Source organism: Lycorma delicatula, chromosome 13, assembly GCF_047948215.1.
Source record: "Lycorma delicatula isolate Av1 chromosome 13, ASM4794821v1, whole genome shotgun sequence".
NCBI classification, from domain to species: Eukaryota; Metazoa; Arthropoda; class Insecta; order Hemiptera; family Fulgoridae; genus Lycorma; species Lycorma delicatula.
Window position 1 is genome coordinate 9915529 of NC_134467.1, and position 21944 is coordinate 9937472.

Below are 21944 nucleotides of genomic sequence, written 5' to 3' on the forward strand. Positions count from 1 at the left end.
TCTAATTTTATGTTTGTTAGTATCTTTGGATATCATTCCTTTAGTCTAGTATCTTACCAGTCAGTGGTTATCAGATGATTATTTTACAACCTAAAGAATTACAAATTTACACAACACTAAATTAATGGCCACTAATTATGGCTAATGAAAAGTTTTTTATAAATAAAATAAGCAAGCTATGAATAATAAAATTGTTTTTATTTGTTGTTGATTAGGGCTTAATGAATACAAGTGCCCATGTGTTACTTATAGCATGTACAAGGGATAAAATAATTTCTCACACATAAGATATCACATGAGAACAGAACCGATTGAACTGATGATGATCTAAACTGATAAATAATTTTTTTATAAAATCAAAATTATTTTCATAATCCTGTTAAGAATTCAAATCATTAATAATTTTAACCGTATAAAAACAATCTTTAGAAGTTTGAAAACATTTGAACTTAGGTATAAAAAGCTGCATAAATAATAAAACGTATTAGAAAAAGGTTTATTTGTTTATTTAAGTTGGTTCATTAAATTTACACAAACAAGGTTGTAAAATAAATAAAATGAATTTCAAATTTAGTCAACTGAAATTAACTTCCATGTATTTAGACTTTAAAAATTATGTTAAGAATATATTTAAAATTAACCGAAGTAAAATATTCCAACTGAGTAACTGGTTGGTGAAACTGGAATTTAATTAATGGCCATACCTGTAAAAGAAAAAAAAAAAATATATATATATATAACTGATTAATAATTATTTAAAAAACATATTTCAGTAAAAATGCTATTGAAAAACTAGCTTTTCTTCTTTTATACAGTCAATTCAGATGCTATACATGTAAAAAGATGATGCAAGGTTATAAAGCATGGTAATAACAACAAAGAATTGAATGATCCAAAAGTGAATGATGATTTTTAACAAAACAACCACAAATTGTAAAACTTTTTAACAGTATTTTGCTGTAGTTGAAGAAAGTGGAAAAAATTGAAAGATATATATGAGGGCCTTGCAGGCATAAGTCTTATTATGTTGCCGCATACTTTGCATCATGTTGGCAAGTGCAGCAGTAGCCAGTTCAATGTCAATGTCAAAAACACATGGCTACCCCCGCATCCACCAATCTGGCCTTCCCCACCAAGCACTGGCAGCTATGTAAACAGCAATGCAGGAAGGTGAAGAAAGCATTTACTCTTGAATTCCCACCAGGGGGAGAAGAAAAAGATGGAAAATGTTTCCTGACCAGCCCAATGTGGGGCTAGGAGATCTGCTGATGGGATGCCAACATCCCCACCTCAGCAACAGGCCTGGTCGGCCCACCAAGTCACTAGGAGCAGACGGCACATTTCTGCCCCACCCTGCCAGGCTTCAAGCACTCTTGCTGGCAGCCTGACTAACAGGTTTACCAGCAGGAGCCGGCCCATCATGGGATCACCCAGCAGACGAACACATTCCCACTGGCCTAGCACAACAAAGCCTACTACAGCCAGGATACATAGTGGTGACAACAACAGATGCTGACCCAACACTGTGAGCACTGGGAGCCACACAGTATTGGAGAACAAACTGTCACTGAGGAGAAGCTCAGTCTGATTCCAATAAATGAGCTGCAACTCCCCACCAGCTGAACCAACCAACATCACCAGAGACCGGCAACTGAACTCAGCAGCCGTTTTCAGGGTTACCACATCAAATGCACAAATTGCACTTTTCAGGAACACCATTACAAAATCCCAAACACCCCTTTTCTGAGCTACAAGGTTGTTATAAGGTACCGTGTGCCATCAGAGGAATCTGGCAACAATTACAAAGAATCAATTCATAGAAGGTATTTATAAAAAAGTGATACTACAACCCTATAATTCTTCATACATTAGAGATGAGCAATGAAGAGAAGAAAAAATAGGCAGACAGCTTGCAAAATTAAATTTATTAATAAGGTATGTTGATGAGCAGGATCAATATTAAAAATGACCATGGATATGATGAGCAGTAATTAGAAAGAATAGGATCGTCAAATGAAATCATGATATATATTTTCTTTTTCAAAGAGTATACAGCGAAAAGGTTTTTACAACCTGAGCATCAAAATCAAAAGAATGCTATATTCAGAATTTATTGAAACAAGTATTTAAATTTTTGGTAAAGAAGAATGTTAAATTATTTAAAAAAGGGAAGACATTATAATGGTAAAAAAAAAAAAAAAATGGGAATGGATAAGCTCCTTTTATTCAAAAAATTGTCAAAGTAAATGAGGTTATGTTAGAAAATAAAAACACCTTAACAATAAATAAATCTATTTCAGTTAAATCTACTGTCCAGATTGTTATAATAATATGAAAAAATCATGCACTAACTGCATTAACCACAATTCAAACAACAAATAACATGTTAAGGCAACTATCACACACTGACAATTTTCATGGCAATAAAGTATAATCAATTCATCATAGCTTATTATGTACAATATGTGGTTGCGTACTCATTACACTGCTTTTTTACCAGTATTTGTTACATACATTCTATCTACAGGCAATGACTAACTGTGGAGGCTATTCAGAAAGTAACTTCTGATTCGTTAATAAAAAAACACAAACTGATAAATGAAAAACGATTTCTCATGTACATCTTACAACTACTTTTCTACATAACTGCCATCTGAATTAAGGCACTTTCATATCTGTAAACAAGTTGTAAAATATCCTCATCATAAAACTTTGCTGTCTGTGAATTAAGCAGGTAGTAACACTGTTTTTCAAATCATCATTTTCAAAATACTGTGTTGCTGATTTCTTTATTTTTGGGAAAAGGTGATAATCACTGGGAGCCAAATCGGGGCTGTACAGAGGATGGTTAAACAAATCCCACTTGAAATTGTCAATTTGGCGTTGAGTGTGCACTGCAGTATGCGGACAAGCGTTGTTGTGAAGAAAAACAATGCCTGAACTCAGCATGCTGTACAGTCCTTCTCAATTTCTGTAACAACTCACGATAAGTTTCAGCATTGTCATAACTCTTTACATAAAATCAACCAATATCACACCTTCACGATTCCAAAAACTGATGCCATCAATTTTTAAGAAAAAAGTGTTTGACGTGTCTTTACGGGTTTTAGAGAACTGGTGCCCCCACTGTATTGATTAAGCTTTTGTTTCCATGTTAACAAATTTAACCAATGTCACATCACCTGTTACAATGAGGTCAAGGATTTCATCCTTCTCGTTACAGCAACGGTGAAGGAAGATTAGTGGGTGACCTCATTCTCTTTTTTGTGCGTTAGTCAGAAAGAAGCTTAAGCACCTAGCAAAGCACAAAATTTGTAAAGCCTAACATATCAGTTACAATTTTACAGCACTTTTGCAATATGCAAGGAAAAAATTCAGATAACTCTGTTATTGATGATTTTCTCAAATTTTCACATTGACAATAATAATTGCAGGTGCTTACAAGAAGTGCAGAGTTAATCACTTCTTTCATTGTCTTGAATGTTTCTTCAACCTTTTTAAAAACATATAGCACCACTGTCTTCCTTCACTGTCACTCATGATATTCTTCCATATACTGCAGAAAATTCACGATGAATTTCAACATCTGACAAGTTTTTTGCATGAAGGAAATGGATGAGGTCCACACACACTTCACAATCAATGAGATTTTCTAAACAGCAGCCATTTTGAATGATAGTTTTACAAGAACAAACAAGAGAGCGATATTTCCAGTAACACTACTATAAAACCTCACTGAATTGGGTTATTCAACTGTACAAAGATAGAATCACTATCCCCATTCCTTCACTCAATACAAAGGACCAGAAGTTAATTTCTGAATAGCCCTCCCAGTTCAGCGAGATGAGATGAGGAATTATTTTTTTCTCTGTGAAATCTAATTTCTCATTGCACTTGGTGATATCAAGCAAAATCTCTTTCCAAGAGTTTAGCATTGTGTTCAGTTTGACTTTGCCAGTCATACAATTACATGAAATTGTGTAATGACAGTAACAATGAACGTGTTTATTGCACACTATGTACTGGAGAATTTTCTGTTGCACATAAAGGAAAGGGTGATATTGAAGACCATGTGAAAACAGCTAACCATAGGAGTGCTATTAATGGTACTGCTTCAGCAAACATGAGATTTTTTTTAAAGCCAAAAATGGGAATAACAATAAGAGTGATCTAGTGTGCTGTTAAAGAAGCTATAATTTCATACCACACTGCTAGACACAAACTCGGTTTCAAAACATCAGACTGCACATCTAAACCGGTTAAAAAGTTATATGACTCAAAATTTTCATCTGCTAGAACCAAAACCAAGGCAATTATTGTTTCACCATTTATTTGATATGTTGAGTTCTTTGGAAATTCATTAATTATGTAACACTAATGATGGATAGCTCAAACAGAAGTGAAATAAAATTTGTTCCAATTTTGTACGATATTTCAGTCTGGAGGAGGGAATCAAGTTAAACTTTTAAATTTTGATGAAGTGTCAGGTGAAACTGCTCAAATTTAGACTCTGTATCTTTTGCAGTGTGTGAAAAAATACAAACTTGGAGAAAGGTTGATTTGTTATACTGCTGATAACACTAATAGTAATTTTGGTGGTGTGAGGAGAAGGAATGTGAAGAAAATGTGTTCAGAAAAGTTCAAAGTGATTTAGATAGACCTATTTTAGGAATTGGTTATTCAGCCTACATTGTACACAATTCAATACAAACACTCCTGGACGTAGAAGTTATTGTAATAAAAATTTATAAATATTTTCACATATATGCACTATAACTTATATTTTCACATATAACTTAAAGAATTCTGTGAATTTTTGGAAACAGATTACAAAAAGTACTATCTCATAGCAGTACGAGGTTCCTTAGTTTGATACCTGCAATAGAAAGAATTCTTTCCATTTTTGATGGCCTAAAATCATACTTATCTTGTCACAAATGCCCAAAATTATTATTTGATTTTTTTGGAAATCTAGAAAGTGAACTGCTTTTGAAATTTTTATATGGTACTCTACAATCGTTTAATAATATATTTCTGAAATTAAAAGCTAATTCTATCACAGCAACAGAAGCATTTCACACATATTCTGAATTAATTTGTCAACTTCAGGAAAGAAAAACCCACAGATTTATACCATCTTCTGCCAAAGAATTGCTATGCACTCTAAAAGAAAATGATGTTCAGGAACAAAAACAAAAATTCTTCTCAACCTTAGACAATTTTTATAATTCTGATATCGAATGCCTAGAGTTGTGGAAAACCAGTTTTGACAAAGTTAATAAGTTTCAGTGGATAAAGTTACGAACTGAAATTGCCTGGTCTGATTTAGAAGAGTGCACAGGTTGTTAATGGAATTATAAAAGATTTTGTAACTATTGATGATCTATTTGATGAACTTACATGTTGAACCAGGTAATTCAAAACCAAAGGGTAGGTTGTGGTTCAAGTTCTGAAAAAGTACCAGATACTACTGAAAAGAAGTGGAAAGCAATTTTTAAGGTGTTTCAAAAGACTGATATTTCATGTTACAACATTTCTAAAATGGTGAGTTTGTGATGTCTTTGCCTGGGACATCTGCTCCAGTTGAGAGAATTTTTTCAATTACGGGGAATGTTTGGTCTGCAGAAAGGGGTAGACTTTCAGTATCTACTGTTAAACATCTGCTAAATGTTAAAATTAATTTAGAATTTTCTTGTTATGAATTTTATGATGTAATTAAAATAAACAAACCATTTTTGAAAAAAGTCATGTCTAATGAAAAATACAACTGAATAAAAATAGTTTAATGTTTCAGTAAACTGTTAAAACTTTTAAGTAATTTCAAAAATATGTCCTGGATTGGACCCAAAAAAATATGATAAGCCTATTTATACTTAATAATCTCATATACTGTCATATGACAGTTAACATACTCTCATATACTATCATATGACAGTATATAAGATTATAAAGATTTCTCTTATTGCTATAGAAAGACACAGATTTTGTCCAGTATTACTGTACCAGTGTGAAAAATTCTGCAGTATTTTAAAGCATAATCCTTTCAAAGTTCATAGATTGATAGCAATCGTACATATCACCTCCCTATGCTTCAAACTTCATCCTTTGGTAGTACCCCTTCTAATATATATTAATAATATGATTAATATATATATTTTGAGAAAACCACTGATCCACTACACTTGCTATCCATTAAATTTTGTGATTAGATTCTTTATGGTCAGACATTCTGTTTTCATTCTTGGTTTTTCAACCAAGATGAAAACATTGTAACACCTTCAACTGTCTGATTTCACGGGGAAAAATAAAATATCATAGCATGTGAATTGTTCTTCAAGAAATGTTCTATTTTCAGAAAAAATTAAAAATCATAATAGGTCTAATATATTTGGGTCCCCTTGCTCCTCCATGGGACTCTTGCAAGAGTCCCTAATCCCTTTAATTAAAAAACTCTAGTGCCCTTAAATACCAAGAATTAAAATATTTGATGTTTGAATCATTCTCTTTGAAAATAATTTCTCTCAAAAAATATTTAAAAAAAAGCCGGGAAAAGTTTGCATATCCCAGGTTAACACTTTACAGGATATTTAAATATTTAGAGTACTACTGTGAAAAGGGTCAAAATGCTCATTAAAAAATTTTGATTTACTTGATCAACTGATGTTTTTACATTAAAAATTATGCAGTGTTAAATGCATAAATTTTTAGTAAAACATTTCCATCCCAGTAGATTCCCTTAACCAAATCATCAAAATTAATTTGATTTTATCATCAAAATTATTTTTATTTTAGAGTATAATTGCCAAAAAAAATTTTGGGTCCCATTTGACCCCCATCAGTCAACAGCTACTTCATAAAATATTTTGAATAATAGCCTGCAATTTGAAATCATCTCTGCTAAAAAGAATAGTCACAGATTCATAAATAATAACAATATTTACCTCCATCAAATCAGAAACAAAATGTTTTCATGTAATACAGTACAATACTTGGGCTTACAAGAAATAATGGTTGCATTGCCATTTTTAGTAAATTACTGGACCATTTAAAAACATTTCCCATCCATTTATTTAAAATATAATTAAAAAATGTTCTTTTACAGAAACAGTATTACTCTTGTTTGATGGATTTTTAAATAATAATTAATGAAAAATGAAAAAACCTGAATTTTCTGCATCTCTGTTCAACATATACATAAATGTAGGCTCATATAATTTTCATCACCTTTTGAATTGTGTTTATACGTAAATATTATTTCTAGTGTTTATAATTTTAAAAATACTGGCAAAGTATAACATGACTTTCCTGGCTATTAATAATAAAAATTAAAATAGTTAGAGCCAAAAAAAAAATATTATATATCTTTTAGAGTTGGGAATAAAATTTAAGGAAAGGTTTTCTAAAATTATTCATATATAGGTTAAGCTTAACAAAATTTACTTAAATAAAGTTTTCTCTAAATCTAACACCTTTTAATAACTCCTATAATAAGAAAAAACATTTTTTCAAAAAGACTTTTCTGCATTTTAGATCCAGGGTCTAATTTATAAAAAAATTATAGACATTTCTTGATGATCCTGTGTATGGTATATAAGTTTTAAAGATTTTTTGAAAACTGAAGGAAGTTGGAGCAAAAGAACAAAAACTTTCAATTTTAATTTACACAAAATCTCAATTTTAAGAGGTGGGGGTTGATTTTTAAAAAAGATCTTTTGGATTACTCATATATGCATTGTAGGTAATAAATTTACTTTAATACATTTTTCTCTAAAATGCCTTTGAAAAAAATCAAAATTGTTTTTATTGCAACCCCCTTAATGAAATTAAAAAAAAAAATTATCAGTATATATAGAAGAAATATTTGACCTGATTTGAAGATCCATTTGATCAGTCCTGAGAAGTAAGGTCAAAAGCGCATAAGTAGATTTTTTTGGTTTAGATCAACTAGTTGGATCCTAAAATGTAAAAATTCACAAAAAATCCTAAAAATGTAAAAATTTGCTTCATTTTCGACATGATCGCCATACCTTCTCTTTTAATAAAGTAATATAAACTTTATGATTTCTTTATTTTTATTTTTAACTTAATTAAATTAGTTTTAATTAAAAAGACTTGATCGGATTTTTTATTTTATGATTAATTGTTAATTTTTGAATACTCCTCTGTTTAAGGCTTTATCATGGATTCCCTCGATCCATTCAGGCAAGTGCTGGCGCTATTTATATTTCTTTTCTCTGTAGAATAGCTTATCTAACCATTGACACTCCAATCTGTAATTAAAATTCAAATGAATTGCTTCCTGAAATCTGTGATAGTATTTTGGTCCTGTTGTTGCAGGTACATTTCGCAGATATAAAGTGAATAAGAATATTGTTGGGTATGATATTCTCCTACAGAGAATTGCAGTTAATTCAGTTTTTCATAACTAATGACAGATAACTATCTTTCATTTATATGGCTTATGTTAGGATATTGAATTAGTAAATTATTACAGTACTCTTTCGGAATCAAAATGAAAGTAATTTTACCATTACTTGGACTTGAATGCTGCCCATAATATTGTGTAACAGCTGATCAGCAACAACACTGACGAAAAATGAAAAAACCTGAATTTTCTGCATCTCTGTTCAACATATAAATAAATGTAGGCGCATATAATTTTCATCACCTTTTGAATTGTGTTTATACGTAAATATTATTTCATGTGTTTATAATTTTAAAAATACTGGCAAAGTATAACATGACTTTCCTGGCTGTTAATAATAAAAATTAAAACAGTTATAGCCAAAAAAAAACAAAACATTATATATCTTGTATCCGGATTAGTAAATCCTGTATCAGCAAGACAAAACTGTTTTGTTTGATAACAATTGGAAGTCTTGGGGTTTTTGATAAACTCCAGTACAGTTGTCATTTATAAATTTTTTTTCAGAATGTAATAAAAAAAACTATAATCATGATACAACTCTGTGCTCTTCAATAGGAATATCATTAAAGTTAATTTCTGTTTTATATTTATTCTTGCATGGAAGGTGTGTGTACATAACTCTCTGTCTGCCAGTCTTTCTGAGTGTGATTTTAGTGCAAAGGAACAAGCAGTAAGAATGGCTAAACCGTTTTTAACTGCTTGCTTGTACTATGTTAGTCTCTAAATTAAATCGGCTAGACTTATTAATTTTTTTGAGTTCTAAAGCAGATTTTTTTTAATGTGCTGCATGTATATAACTTAATCTATTATTAATTGGCCTCAGAATAGTAACCTTTCCCTGCCTAATTTAATTGAGAATGTAGAATCAGGTTAGATAATGTAAAAGGCCTGATGTGAACTTGTAAAAAGATATTACTGTTAAGCGATAGATAAAACTTCTTATTTGAGAAGTAATAATGGTTATCTTTTCTTTATTATAATGTATAAAATTTTAATTTAAGTTGGATTTACATAAAGAAAACTTGTATGTACATGTCTGTGTATGTTTTTTTTTATATTTCAGGTCTATTACGTACATGTATTTTCAGGATGTGTAATTAATAAGTGTAGTGGTGAGTGTACACACATATGATTAAGTTGCATATTATTTTTTAGTTACACTTAAAGTTACTGCTTAAGTACTAACTTAAGCAGTTATTTGCATAGTTTTTAGATATGGTACATATTAATTGAATAGCTAGTTAAATAAATCAACATCACTATAAAATTTAAATAAGATATTTTTTGAGTTATCAGTTTACATTTAATTATCATTTTTAAACAGGCCATCTATTCGTTAACTAAGCCATACTTATTTTTCATTTCATAAATGTAAAATTTGTAATTATTTCAGCTGTTTATGCTCATGAGATGTTTCTAAAACTTTCAAGTTATTTTGGAAATTTACATTTGATGATTTATTTTTAATGAAATATTTTATAACATTTTCAATTTTTTCTGTTTATTTTTAAATTTATTCATTTATCAAAAAAATCTTCCCTTCACATGGTCTTATGGATCTAATCGCAATAAATAGTACTTGTTCCAAGTTAAAATATTTCCTTCATCATTTAAAGTAGAGATTACCTTGTTCAAGTTGAGACCTCTGTTAATATTAAACAGTAAAAATATATTTTTTATTTTAAGACTAGTAAAAGGTTTTGAGAGTATAATGTTTACACGTGCCTGCTTCTTAAGTTCTTTTATTCTAATAATATGTATTGTAGTATTACTAAAAGTGATTTGTAATTTTTAAAAATAGAAAAGTTAAGACAAAAGATTACATGATCGTATATTATAATAATATTACTATTACGATAATTAAAGTATTACTAGTAAAGTATGTAATGTTCAGATATATTTGAACAATAAGAAGTTTAACTAATTGCTAAGTAAAGTAATTAAATACTTTATTTACTTATGTAGTTAAAGTTCTGAATGACTTCCAACATGAAATGTTTATAATAATTAATTAGCAGCGATGCTAACAACTTGTCTATTTCATGGATTAAGTTATAACTAATTAGTGATGTTGCAGGATGCACATCCAAATTCAGTTTGTATCCAGTTTAAAGTATCATTACTTTTCTATATTCATGTTACCAGTGTTCTTGAACTGGTCACAATTTAATTAATTGATTTACATAACAAATGTCAACCTGAAAATTGGTGGCTACCAAGGTGATCACTGTTTTATTGTAACTAAAAAATACGTTGCTGAATAATCTTAAATTTAAAAATATATAATTGTAGTTACATGAGCTAAGTAATTTATATTTCTTTAATATTAATATAGTATAAGGATTCATTTATTTAGTTCATATTATGTGAACTAATTACTATTGATTATAGTCATATGGCATATAGTTAGAGTAGATCTATCTATTGCACAGATACTGGAAATGATTCACACCATCGCTTTTGGTGATGGAAATAATATATTGCTTTCAATCTTAATGTAAATTAGTAATAAATTAAAGATTTGCAGGCTGGAAATTGTTTTATTTATAAAGCAATGTTAAAAAAAGGGTTAAATCTTTATTATTGTAATATTCTAGAATTACATTTATCAAATAGTAGTAAGTAATGTGAAGATAACGAGCTTTCTCATTCATATCAACCATTCCTACCCTATCCGGCTTCAAATTGAGAAAAAGCTTTTTCAGATCTTCACAGTTTCAGAAACCTCCATGCCTGCGTCTGAATAGAGGCAGTATTGACCTCAGGATGTTCCCTAGAAACAAATTAGGAATTTCCTGTTCTCCAGAAAATAAATGATTTAATGTATGTAATTCTGCAGTATTTGCAATTCAATACTCCCAAGTAAGATGTTGTCAGGGAATACGAGTTATTTTACACTTGGTGACCTTCATGTAACAAACCACTGCATTATCCTCAACTGAATATACTGTGGATACTGAAAGATTCATATTTCCTTATGTATTAATAAAGCAAGAGTACTTTAACACTTAGTGCTGGGGGTATCAAAATGTGCCTGTTTGTAGAATGGTAGCCATTTTTGCTTATATTTGTAACTTCGTAAATTTAGAACTAAAAATAATATAAAATTTGTACTTAAAACAACATATAAAACCTCAACTCTTCTAGTTTCAAATGATATATAATATATACTTCTACCATTTATGAATAAAAAGATATAGCAGATTTTTGAAAGCCTGTTTTTAAATAAAAAATTTTTTTACATTCGGTTCACACTTAAACTATCACCAACACTAATATTTATTAAAATTACAGTAGGCCTACACCAAAATAGTTTTACTTTTTAAAAAATTTAATTTTTAGGTAATTTTTTTTTAATGAAAAGTTTTAAAACAAGGATCTTTACATAAAGCGATTTTGCATTCACAACATTGAAATGATTTATCCTTTCTTGTCACTTTCCCATTTTCATTCAATCTTCATCACTTTGTAAATAAAAAAAAACATCGACTGCATCATTATACGAACTGCATCAAACACGTAATTTCAACGATTGTAACTGCACGATACCAAATCGATTTTATAATAATCGATATTACCAAAAGCGCACTCCTTGCCTTATTTAGGTACTAAAATGTATACGAAAGTAGTGGACTTGAATAAATCCAATCTTTTTTTATTTTTGTAAATCTTTTGACGTGGCTTGCTAGCAATAACAAGATGGCTGCATGTTGTGTGGAAACTTGTCTTTCTAAAATTATTTTAAATTCAGTCAGATTGAATGCTAATTGACTTACTTATAAATAAAGTATTATTTTAATAAAGCTGTAGTTTTACTATAACATTTAACGTATATTAAAGTGTTACGGGCCGTATACTCGTCCGTTTGACTGTGATGAGATTCGGCGTCCAGGTTCATCGCTCGGCTCTACCCTGCGTATTTGTTTTTACATTAGACTGTTGTTATTGTGGGTGAGTACGTTACGTTAATTGTACATAATTGTTTTAATTAGTTATTAAATAAGTGATTTTATTGCATCATATAAAAGAATTGTAAAGAACAAATATGGCTGATGCAATACATTCGTAGTTTTGGTCTGCTTGGACAGTGATATTTTTATAGATATATTTTTTTTTTAATTTTATTATTTTTCCTGGATTGTAATATGACTTGAGTTTTAAATTATTATTTTTTCGATTATTTAATTGTAATTAATGTAGTGAGATGGACCAAACGTAAATTTATTTTCTAGCCTAACACTATAAATTTAGTGCGAAGTGTGTATTGAGTAAAAGTTTTATTTATTTTATTCGGTTAATTATAAACTTCGTGTACATTAAGTGTTTGGTGTTTCTGCCGGTGTATTGAGAATTTTTCGTTTCGCTTTCGCGTTCTTTTCGTCTCAGTATTATTAGTTGTCAAGTTCGTGTATTCATTATTTATTTTGTTAAGCCCTGTTAGAAATTTATAAATCGTTACTTAAAGCATAATACATTTATAAAGCAATAACTTGTAAAGAATTTATAATTTTTTTACATTTTTATCTTTTGCAACTTTAATGTCATTTACATGATTTTATGGTGAAATGATTTTACCTTACCAGAGTAAAAAAAAATATTATATTTTAATTAAATTCATTCTTATTTTGTTGTAAGAATAATTCATGTAATATAGTGGTGTATGCCTACTTGCTGACATTGTGCTACAGTACCTGTACGTAATGTTTTGTAGCAGTATGAATTTATTTCTGTTATTTTTAATCCTTGAAAATTCCATTGAAAATTATTTTAATAGTACATGCTAGTTTCTTCTACAAATTTTACATATTCCTGAATTTGTGTTGACCATTGTGCCCTTCAACTTTAACATGTTAATTTTTACATATATGATAATGAAGAGGTAGGTTGTTTAGAAGTATACAGACAATTATTTATATCTACGTAGAATATAAAATTTAATTTTTTCATGCTGTGTATATGTGTGCTTACTCGATCATTGTCAAAAATATAGTATAGATATAAATTTTAAGATATCTTAAAATCTTTTTTTCTCTCTTTTTTAAATATAAGTTTATGTATATTTTATTGTATTTAAATTATATATTTATTTATGTTTTCTATTTCACTTTATGCTGTAAACTCAAAATTAGTTATTAGTCAGATAGGAGTACACCTCGGACATTTTTGTTACCACTATATTTTTTTTAATAAAAAGGATTCTATTAGTTGAACATGAGTTACGGTTCACTTACCGACTTAAAAATTATTTGCTTGACTTTTTTGTGGTGTGGTTGGTATAAATTTAATTGTTACTATTTATCTTCTTGATTTAAGTTAACGTTACATTAGATTTTCTATTTTGTATGTATATATCAGGTGAACTTCTAATGCCATTACAATTAGAATCACTTTTACAGTTTGTCTGATGCCACGCCTTTTATGAATGTAATAACTTATAAAATTGTAAGCATTTTCCATAATAATTAACCGTTTGTCCAAACTAGAAAGTGCTGACTTTTGGAGTTCTCTACGAGTTGAAGAAAGATAGTTTCATAAAACGATTGTAATTATTGCTTTTTCTTAATGTATATGATTGTTTTGACTACTGATGGTATTAAATTGCATAACTAAAATTATTTAAATTCAAGAAATTTTTGTTGTAAAATATGGTAATTCTGAGCAATTGATCAACTTCAGTTTTTTTCATGTTAACATAGAAGATGTTTAGGATCTAAATGTCTGAAAGCATGTTTGGATAGCGGGTGACCCGTAAGTTCACACCATGTTAGTACTCTAGTCGATTAGTAATCAGTTTTTGGAGTTATTGAGATTTGTTCAGTTTACTGATTTGTTCTGTGTTGGGAGATTAGGGTTAAGGTTAGGAATAAACCGTAAACTAACCTTAATGGTCATTAGAGTCGAATCGAACTGTGATTCTGGTGTTGAAGATGACCGATTGTGTTTTTTGTAAGGTGACATCCATCATTCAAATGACTTATAGCATAGAAAATGTATTATAGTCTCTTTATAGTGACCATATTTCCATTTAAAAATAAATTCAGCCAAGCGTTATATGAATCCATTTAAGTATTGTCATACCTTGGTAATTTATCTCCAACCTCTCTTCAAAAAAGTGTAACCTTAACTCAACCTCATGACAGAATGGATTAGCATCTGAGCATGTATCGATGATTCACAGAACCGGTTGCTGATCGGTTAGACTACTGTGATAACACGCTGCTGACTTTAAAATTGCACAAGTCACCTGCTGACCAAACCTGCTTTCCAACATTTAGATTTTTTTCTCCTGATACTAAGCATATTTCCTATGATATATTAAAGTATGAAAAGAATTAAATTGATCTAGTAATTGCGCAAAATTACTTAAAATAAACTTTCCATTCTAAATTCTAATGCACGTTGAATCATTAAAACTATAAATTTTCATTTAATAATAGTAGATGATTTTTAAAACAAAAGTATGTTTATAAAGTTTCTGCATTCAAAATAGAATAAATCAAAATATGTGTGTGTTTCTTGAAAATAAAAATAAATATCGCGTTATAAGATAGATTAAAAATTTGTAAATAATAAATTACAGACTTTGCGTATAAAAATTCATAATTTCTCACTAGAAAATTTCTGTTTATCGAATCAGCATTTCATGATTATTTTATCTGCATTTAAGATAAAACCGATCTTCTGATTGTAAATGCTTTAGGATCTGTTTAGTGTGAGCAAAAAAGACCATTTATATCTTGGGAAAAATTTCTATTTCATTGAATATACTACTGTAATTTTACTAATATTATAACAAAGTAGCCGAATATTTCCAAATCATATGCTATGTCTGAATATTTTGAAGTTATTCGGTTTGTTAAATTTATGTTTTCTATTTGTTGTAATTTAAACAGAATTAAATAAATTTTAATTATATGTTCATTTGGTTTTGTTGTTCAGTCAGAAACGATCTTCCCTGTTGTTCACAACCCTTCTCCCCCCAAAAAAGGCAATACATATATGCATTAGTTTATGATTACAGCTAAGACATATTTTCAGTTCTGTTAATTGACCACCACTGTTTTATAACTTACAACAAATATTAGTCTGCCATTAATTAGTATGCAACTGCACATTTACTCGCCACACACCTTTCTACACCTCCATCTCTCATGGTCGTCACTTACATCCGACACCGTATATTTGTAGTGATTTTTCTTTAGGTCAAATGTTAACATTTTGCATAAAAACAATACAACTATTTTTCGTTTTTATTAGCTCACGATTACTCCACGACTTATTATTTAAAACGATTAACTCCACTCTCTGATCGAACTAGTACAGTATTATTCATTTACAACAATGCACTTTGAAATAGAAAGGACCAGCCAGAACACGCTTAACTATTAAATTCTGCCGGTGTATGTGTATTATAAAAAATAGTAGGGAACAGCTAACAGAACCTGTCCCTTATTTTTTACGGTTTGTAATATATATTATTTAAAAAACAGTACATGTTACACCTTTTTGGGTCGAATGAATCGAGTCTTTTGACGGGATATTACACTTAATAACAAGTAAGTATGAACTCCGTTAAATGACGTGATCCGCATTTCTCCGTAGTTACGACGTTCCGTCAAATGACGGGAACAGCACTCTTAAGTGTTAAACTACAATGATTTGTGATTTTTAGACATGATGGTGAGGAATAATTGCATTATTTAATAAATAGGGGGTCTTAATTATAAAATGGCCGCCACATATCTGTTTCTAGAAGTAACAGTTATTACCGATAATTAATATCAATCAACTAATTAAAATACTATTACTAATAATAATAATAATAGTATCAGTGTTAATTAAGTATTTAAACATTTCACATATATAAACATACAAATATTTAACTTGATCGGTAAGTAAATTATTTAATTATTATGTTTAATTAAATTCCCTGTTATAAAAACATATTCAAACGTTACATTAAATTTTACAAAATAGCCAATTTGGTAACTACCCCTAGTAATTACCTCTTAAGTAAGGGATGAATAAAATACCGAATTTACAGTCAACAGTTATTAATAAAAAGAAGGATTAACACAGTTTAATTTCATTTCATTAGATTATAATATAAAATTATTTATCTACGAAAACAAATATCTTTTTAGAAGCACCTTAAATAAATAATTATATAATACAATTTAATGGAAAGTTGTGTTTACATATCGGTCTTACGTAAAAGTTATAAAAATTCCTCAAATAAATTTTTTTTAAATATTAGGCATAGAGAATTTAGATTGTCAAAATGTCTCTGCTACAAAACGGTCTAATTTTTACTTCCTTGTACGAAATAAAGGAAGTATTGTAATCGCGAAAAGTGTCTGTTTTCAGATTTCAACGGAAATATCCATTTTCATCATCCCCGATTTCATTTTGACTAGTTTCGGCGTGACTTCTGTACGTCTCGTATAACTCAAAAACGATTAGCCGTAGGATGTTGAAATTTTTGGGTTTAGAACAGTTGTAACATCTAATTGCGGACCTCTCGTTTTGATTGCAATCAAGCGGACCAAAAATGTACAAAACAGCCCGAAATCCAATTTTTATTTGGATTTTTGAGGTTTCTTAATTGCAGTAATAAGTCCTCATCGAGAGCTTGTCAACGATATATCATAAGCGGTATTTATTTTCATCGGTTTCATAGTTATAGCTCAATAAAATTTTAATTAATGAAATATTTGGATCTTACAAAGGGAAGGCACATCGGTTCAAATCTGATTTCATATACATATTTTTTTATTTATTTAAATATATTGATTTATTAATAATTATTAATCTCAGATTGTAATAATAGTTTTAAAATAAATAATGATTCAATAATAACAAAAAACTATATATATATATATATATATATGAAAAAAATCGGAAGTTATTAATGAAGTAAGATTTTATGTAATTTTCATTTAAAAAAAATATGTATATGTAATATAATAGGCGTACAAAGAAGTCATGTGGTGTCCACATTAGATATTTCCTGTATGACACAAGTACATCAGGGAGGCTTCATGGAGAAAATCTGAAGTTTTTAATAGAAAGAGTACCATAACTTAGAGAAATACAAAAAACTATTTTAAAGTTAAAAAAAAATTTAATTAAATCTTTGAACGGGTGGGGGGTGGATTTTTTCTTTACCTTCTGTTCACTAAGGATCACGTTTCCAAAATTTTGATCTCTTTTGCTTTCCAAAATGTCACATTTCTTCGGTCCATCTATTCAGGTTTATACCTTCTTTTTCTTTTTCACTAGAAACGTAGATTTTCAAATCAATTTTCTAAATTTATCTCTGTCTTTATACACATCATTATAATGTTTATTATTTTTAAATCTGTTTATTTTTCTTTAAACCGGGCTCTGTTTATGTAGAGATTAAATAGGGTTTAGTCAAGCACCGATTCCGGTGGCGTCTCGTACTTGAAATTACTGGGGGTGCTGCTCCAGAAAAACCTTTTCTGGACCTTTTCAAGGCCGTGGTCAAATTTTTATGGAAATTAAAAGAACCGACAAAAATGAATCGAATAGAATAGCTGGAAGCAGGATATTAATCTAATTCTACACTTTATCGGTTTTTTAAGCACAGCACATTCTGCTTTAAAAATCGTATTCGGTTTAACCGAATTATTAATAAAATGTCAATACGGATAATATTTTTTAGTATTATTAGATAATAACTTAATAAAATGTCGGTTTAAAAACACTGCAGTCTAACGGTACTTAATTTAAATTTCTATTACATAGAAACAAATACGTAATTATTTTTTACTAATTACCTTCTCTTTTGCCCTTCCAGCGTATTTTTGGACGGTTGTGGCGATCAAAGAGTTCTTGCTTTACACAATCTTCTGATCGCTACTGAAAAACAACTAAACCGCTTTCGTATTCCTTCTACCGACTAAACTAGAAAAGGGAACGAACGTGGAACGTTCCACACACACGCGGAGTAAAAACAAAACTACCTTCTACCGACACGCAAGGGTCAGAACTGCGGGAGCGACAGTGCTTTCTCTCCCTCAAAGCATCGTTCAGCGTTCTTTACGCGCATGCGTAGAATAGCCAAACAGTACGCCGCTGTAACTGTGAAGCTCACAGTTTCATATAAAGATTTTTGTATGTTTTCATACACGCGCAGTTTGTTTACTTGAATTCTATAAGCTAACCGAATAAGATATACATGAAAAATTGATGATTTTTGACATCGAAGTAACTTAACTAGGAAGATTTCCTTCAATTTTAACGCGATTCAATATAATTGTGTCAAGAATGCTTAACTTTTGAAAAGATTTAAATAAAACCTCTTTCTGCAATTCTAAATTATTTTATCAGAGCAAAGGTATTTAACTTTTCGCTGAAAAATAATAAAATAACAAACTGTAGTAAATCGTAAAGATACCGTAATAGATTTAGACAGATCTTAGAACTAATAATATGATTCGACACCCCCCTCAATTTATTTTGTATATAATCGCATAATTGAGGGTATAAATTAAAATAAAGGACTGTATAAATTTTATAATTGAATTTATTCATACGCATAAGAAATTTTACACCGCAATAGATTCATTAAATAAAAAGTCGAACTTTAAATTCACTTCTTTGATTTTTCTCCTGTTCTTTCTATTTTTATTAAAACATTCCTTTCTTGATTGTAATTAGCTTAAATTGTATGACACCCTACCATGTAATGCATAGAAAATTGAAATACAGCATCTATTTTAATGACAATTGAACACCTACCGCAAAAAAGTTGACAACACAGTTGTAGGATTTTCCTGTCACGCGGATTTTCTCTGATGCACGGCTTACGCACACAACTTAATTTGAAATATTTATCATTTTATTTAAATATAATATTTTTTGTTTATTTAATTCGATGATTCTAACTAGAGTGCGCCCGCATACAGTGTATTATTCGCGCGTGTTAGGCGGTACTAGCGGTTACTTTAGATAATTTTTATACTTTAAACATAATTCATTTATTTAATTCTACCGCCCTCTCTCTCTCTCTCTCTCTCTCTCTCTCTCTATATATATATATATATATATATATATATATATATATATATATATATATATATATATATATATATATATATATACTACTGCTGCATCAGAACATTTTGTAAGTAATATTGTTTCCTTAATTCATCATGTTCAAATTTTATTTTATCACTAGGATCCCTCGTCCGCGCTATATGCATAATTTGGCATATGAAAATATTACTACCAAATCGAATGTCGAATTTATGCCAATTACGAGAATGGCTTACCCTGATGATGTAAATTCTTAGTTCGGGAACTAAAAATATACAGAATGTTACTCTGTACAGCCGCAAATTTCTAAACTGTCGTCATTTCCTATAATTTTATTATCAAATTAATTTATTTTTACGTATATTATGGCGCTAATACAAACTGATATTTTATAGACGACGAATTAAATTTAGTAAATCAAATAATTACTGTTTGAAGTCGATATTAACATAGACATTAAATCTTGGTAAAGGAAGTTATAGATTTTTATCTATAAGGTTTTTATTTAATGATTTACATAGCAGTGAAATTGATGAGATTTAAACTGCGGTTAAGTTTCCAGGTGTCATAAGAAAGTTACAGGTAAAATTTCGTAATGACTGATTCATTCGTTTTTGCGGTTATCGGGAACAAACGAAACGCACGGCGTCAATATATGTATAGATTGAGGTTAATTATATATTTTTTTTTTGCTGTTAACGTATATTTTTCAACAGTAAAGGATTTAAATTTTTTGCCGTTATTTAAAATATTTCCTTGATATTTTACTACAAAGTATGTGATTATTTTTTCCTAATGTGTCAGAAAATAAAATCTATTTATGGATTATATTTAACTACACTTCTGTAAATGATTCTGATAGCGGTTTATTTATTATATATATATTTTTTTTATAATTTTTATCTTCAAATTATATTTTATAAACATTACGTTTAATTTAAATATATTAGAATTAAGATTCATTATTAATTATTTTATCCGATCCTTTTATTTTTAATTTTAAGATCGATTGACGAATTAGTTAAATGTATTTTATTTGAAAAATATATTCACGTCGGTATAAATTGAATGTAAAATATTCCAATGGAATATAAAAATTCATATTTCAATGATATGCACAGGTTAGTTCATTTTTTACCAGCGACTGAAATATCAAACATACAGCTCTCTACAATTTTAATATATTTATAATTAGAACATACGTACAGAGTGTTGCAGGACGTATTCCCCGAACTCCAGAAACTGATTCAGGACACCAAAAGATGCAAAAACGTTCAAACCGACTTAAGTCCTGCTTTGCTTTGTTTTCCTTCTGGACGCAATTTTGTGGTTTTCAACAAAAAAAATCACTTCTCAGGAACGGGTTAACCTACAATAATTAAATTTGGAAAATTTAATTTTTTATTCTACATAATAAAAGATTTTGAAAACATCAACTTCAAAGATTTCAAAATGGAGCCATCTTAATTTTTAATTCTTCCATATCTTTACAATTAATTGTTTGATAAAATTTTTACTTATTACAAAATTTATTAAGCATTTTATGCTGAACGAAATGGCACTTCACTTGTCATGGAAAAGATACCACCGTATTACAATTTGTCGGTAAGAGAATTTATTGGCCAGCGGGTCGGAAGACGTCGTATAGCTGATCATGTGACGATACATAAAAGTACATTCGCGTGCGCGGTTTTATATTTTTTTAATTTTAATTTAAAGCAGAAATTTAAAAAAATCGAATATTGTAATTAACAATAAAAATGTAATGTCGCCGCGACCGTTTCACAGAAAGCGTACTTCCTTGCTACATAATACACCAAAGGTTTTGGGTTAGATTCCAGAAGATATCTGAAGAATTTTCCACAACTAGACTGTAACTTCTTCAATAGCTAATCATCAAAGAAAAATAACTGAACTACAAATTATTATAGATTATAAAAACGATTAACGAGTGGTACATAAGGATGTAATGTGTGCGCGCTCACACACACACAGTGAGAGAGAGATTTATTTTTTATTAATACTATCAAAAAGTAATGTGTGAAGTTTATTCTATATCCACCACCGACAATTGTTTAGCCAGGTTTCATACATTAAAAAAAAATTAACAGGTCTTGAATTCAATTCTTGTCTTACAACGATCTTTTCAATAATTACAATCGAAATAATGGCCACAAAGGATTTTAAAAAAATAAATGCATCGGTGATGAAAACGTTTGCAATGTTAATTTTATATTTTTGGTTCGGTATAATTTTATAAAATACTGTAGTAATATATGGGATGCATTTAAGTTGTAACTGTGTAACCTTGAACGGTTGTATGTAGTCGAAGTGACGAAGGGGGGACCTCCCTTCCTCATACAACGTACTAGGTTGCTAGGAAACCGATCGGTTTCCTAGCAACCAGAGTTGCCAGACTTACAAATACACCAACCAGAGTTGCCAGACTTAC

At 29.5% G+C, this 21944-nt stretch overlaps 1 protein-coding gene and 1 long non-coding RNA gene across 6 annotated transcripts in view; one reads left to right on the forward strand and one right to left on the reverse strand.

Annotated features, from left to right (window-relative positions):
- Positions 1–490: 490 nt before the first annotated feature.
- LOC142333807 (uncharacterized) lies at positions 491–8872 on the reverse strand. The gene is made up of 2 exons (XR_012758712.1): positions 7867–8872; positions 491–704 (listed from the first exon to the last, which is right to left on the reverse strand). It is a non-coding gene; the product is annotated as an uncharacterized LOC142333807 (long non-coding RNA).
- A 3190-nt stretch (positions 8873–12062) lies between these two features.
- LOC142333805 (uncharacterized) overlaps positions 12063–21944 on the forward strand; it is a 58263-nt gene continuing 48381 nt past the window's right edge. For 2 of the 5 annotated variants that reach the window (XM_075381341.1, XM_075381337.1), the window contains exon 1: positions 12087–12379. The gene's annotated coding sequence lies outside the window, so the exon portion shown is untranslated. Of the gene's footprint in view, positions 12380–12963; positions 13308–21944 lie in introns of those variants that run through there. The other 3 variants (XR_012758702.1, XM_075381338.1, XM_075381340.1) reach the window with 3 other exon arrangements.